The sequence below is a fragment of the Glycine soja genome, chromosome 15, assembly GCF_004193775.1.
Source record: "Glycine soja cultivar W05 chromosome 15, ASM419377v2, whole genome shotgun sequence".
NCBI lineage: Eukaryota > Viridiplantae > Streptophyta > Magnoliopsida > Fabales > Fabaceae > Glycine > Glycine soja.
This window is the reverse complement of record NC_041016.1, coordinates 46,920,422-46,924,487: the sequence shown is the minus strand read 5'-3', so window position 1 is coordinate 46,924,487 and position 4,066 is coordinate 46,920,422.

Below are 4,066 nucleotides of genomic sequence, written 5' to 3'. Positions count from 1 at the left end.
TTCAAGACAATACTTCAAGATTACAAGTCACAACATCAAGATGATCACTAGTATATTAGGAAGGGAATTCCTAATTGAATTAGCAAAAGGTTTGGGCTAGTAATTTAAATTAAAAAAAGTGTTTTTCAAAGGATTTACTCTCTGGTAATCGATTACCAGAGGATGTAATTGATTACCAGTGGCCAAATATGTTTTATAACAGCTACTAAAATTTGAATTTGAAATTTTAGACTGTGTAATCGATTACACAATTTTGGTAATCGATTACCAGCAGTTAATAAACGTTTTAATTCAAATTTTAAAAGCTATAATCGATTACACAATTTCTGTAATCGATTACCAGACAGGATTTTCAAAAAATATTTCTAAGAGTCACAACTTTTCAAAGACTTTATTCATGACCACCAATGGTCTCTATATATGTGACTTATAACACGAATTTGCTCAGAGTTTTTCAGAACAACAAGTGTTTATCCTCTCAAAGAGCAAAAATCATTTTATCCTCTTAAGAATTCCTTGGCCAATTCAATTGTAATTCATTAAGGAATTATTTGAGTGCTCAATCTGTAAAATCTATCTCTTTCTAGAGAGATTCATTCTTCTTCTTCTTCTTCTCATTCTCTAAGGGATTAAGAGACTGTTGGTCTCTTGTTGTAAAGGAATTCTAAACACAAAGGAAGGATTGCCCTTGTGTGTTTAGAACTTGTAAAAGGAATTTACAAGATAGTGGAACTCTCAAGCGGGTTGCTTGGGGACTGGACGTAGGCACAAGGGTGTGGCCGAACCAGTATAAATCTGAGTTTGCATTTTCTCTTCCCTTAATCTCCTTTGGTTATTATTGCTTTATATTCATATTCAAATTGTTTTATTTGAATCAATATTTAAGAAGTTCATTATAAATGAAATTTATAACTTGAATAAAAAGTGAAATAGATTTTTAATTGGGGAAATAGTTTGGAATATCTTAATTCAATCCCCCCTTCTTAAGATATCTGATGCCACTTGTCTAACAAGTGGTATCAGAGCTTCATTCTTGTATAAAGTTTAGAAGCTTCAAGAAAAAGATGGCCTCAACAAATTCCTTATTTCCAGAAGGGAATTCTATCAATAGACCTCCAATCTTTAATGGAGAGGGTTACCACTACTGGAAAACCCGAATGCAAATTTTTATTGAGGCAATAGATCTAAATATTTGGGAAGCCATAGAAATAGGGCCTTATATACCCACTACAGTAGAAAGAGTTACAATAGATGGTAGTTCATCAAGTGAAAGCATAACTATAGAAAAACCTAGAGATAGATGGTCTGAAGAGGATAGAAAACGAGTACAATACAACTTAAAAGCCAAAAACATAATAACATCTGCCCTGGGAATGGATGAATATTTCAGGGTTTCAAATTGTAAGAGTGCTAAGGAAATGTGGGACACTCTTCGATTAACACATGAAGGAACTACAGATGTTAAAAGATCTAGGATAAATGCACTAACTCATGAGTATGAATTATTTAGAATGAATGCAAATGAAAATATTCAAAGCATGCAAAAGAGATTTACACATATAGTAAATCATCTAGCAGCCTTAGGCAAAGAATTTCAAAATGAGGATCTCATAAACAAGGTGTTAAGATGTTTAAGTAGAGAATGACAACCTAAAGTAACGGCCATTACTGAGTCAATAGATTTGTCTAATATGTCCCTTGCCACTTTATTTGGAAAGTCGCAGGAACACGAGATGGAACTATTGAGATTACACCAACATGAAGAAAATGACAAGAAAAAGAAAGGAATTGCTCTTAAAGCATCATCCTCAATTCAAGAAGAAAGTGATCAGGATAATGATCCAGATGATGATGATGATCTAAGTCTTTTTGTAAGAAGATTCAACAAGTTTCTTAAAGTAAGAGGAAATCGGAGGCGACCTAATTTTAAATCAAAGAGAAGGACAAAAACTTCATCCTCTACTCTAAAATGCTTTGAATGCAATCAACTTGGACATCTGAGGGTTGATTGTCCCATCTTCAAGAAAAAGATGGAAAAATCTGAAAAGAAAAATCATAGTGAAAATAAACTGAAGAAAGCATACATCACATGGGATGAAAATGATATGAAATCTTCTGAAGATTCAGAAAATGAAGAGATAAATCTTTGCCTTATGGCTAAAAGTTACAAAAGCGATGAAGAGGTAACATCTTCAAATAACTTATCTATTTCTTTTGATGAATTGCAAGATGCATTTGCTGATCTGCATAAAGAGTCAATTAAACTTGCAAAATTAGTTTCATCTTCAAAGAAAACAATTTCAAATTTAGAAAATGAAAATTTGAAATTAAACAAAGAATTAGATCTTCTTAGAAATGAAGTCTCAATTTCTAAAACAAAAGAAAAAAGTTAATATCTCCACTATTTTTGACAAGAAAATATCAGATTCTTGTAGTTGTTGTGATAAATATGTAAATGAAATTAAAGAGTTGAAAAATTCACTTGCAAAATTTTCATATAGTAAAAATAATTTTGATGTTATATTAAGTAAACAAAAATATGTGTCTAATAAAAATGGACTAGGGTATAAATCTGAAAAACAACAAAGGTTTCATAAAAACTTTTCCACTTCCACACAAAAATGTAATTCTAATTCTATCACTTGTTTTTATTGTGGAAGAAGAGGACATGGCATATCAACTTGCTACTTCAAGAAAAATTACAGTAACATTTAAATGATATGGGTTCCAAAAGGATCCTCAGTTTATACTAACATGCAAGGATCCAATAAAGTTTGGGTACCTAAGTCAAAAACTTGATTATGTAGGTATCTTTGAGAAAGAAGTGGTACATAGATAGCGGATGCTCAAAACATATTACTGGAGATGCATCAAATTTTACACACATCTCTCCAAAGAAAAGCGGACATGTAACATATGGTGACAACAACAAAGGTAGAATCCTTGGAGTGGGTAAAATAGGTACAAATTCTTCAAACTCCATTGAAAATGTTCTACTTGTTGAAGGCCTTAAGCACAGCCTGCTTAGTGTTAGTCAATTATGCGACAAAGGCTATCTAGTATCATTTGATTCTCAGAAATGTCTTATAGAACATAAGCATGACATTAATATAAAGCATGTAGGACATAGAGTCAATAATGTTTACATGATAGACTTAAGCATAAAACTAGAAAACAATCATTGTTTTCTTAGCAAACATGATGATCCATGGTTATGGCATAAAAGAATTGCTCACATAAACATGGATCACTTAAATAAATTAATTTCAAATGATTTAGTAGTTGGTTTGCTTAAATTGAAATTTGAAAAAGATAAACTATGTGATGCATGTCAAAAAGGCAAACAAACAAGAGTCTCATTCAAACCTAAAAATGTTGTTTCAACCACTCAACCCTTACAATTATTGCATATGGATTTATTTGGTCCATCTAGAACCATGAGTTTTGGAGGAAATTACTATGCTCTAGTTATAGTTGATGATTTCTCTAGATATACTTAGACATTATTTATTACACATAAAAGTGATTCATTCCAAGCATTTAGAAAACTAGCTAAAGTCATACAAAACAAGAAAAATCTTAAGATTGCATCTATTAGAAGTGATCATGGGGGTGAATTTTAAAACAAAGATTTTGAATTATTCTGTGATGAACATGGTATTGAACACAATTTTTCTGCACCTAGAACCCCTCAACAAAATGGAGTTGTTGAGAGGAAAAATAGGTCATTGGAAGAAATTGCTAGAACTTTATTAAATGATACTTCTCTTTCAAAGTATTTTTGGGTTGAAGCGGCCAATACTGCATGTTACATCATGAATAGGGCCTTAATAAGACCTATTTTAAAGAAAACCCCATATGAGTTATTTAATGGTAGAAAACCTAATATTTCTCATCTACATGTTTTTGGTTGCAAATGCTTTGTGCTCAATAATGGAAAAGATAATCTAGGAAAATTTGATGCAAAATCTGATGAAGGTATTTTTCTTGGATATTCATTACAAAGCAAAGCATATAGGATATATAATAAAAGAATTATGAATATCGAGGAATCCATTCATGTTAC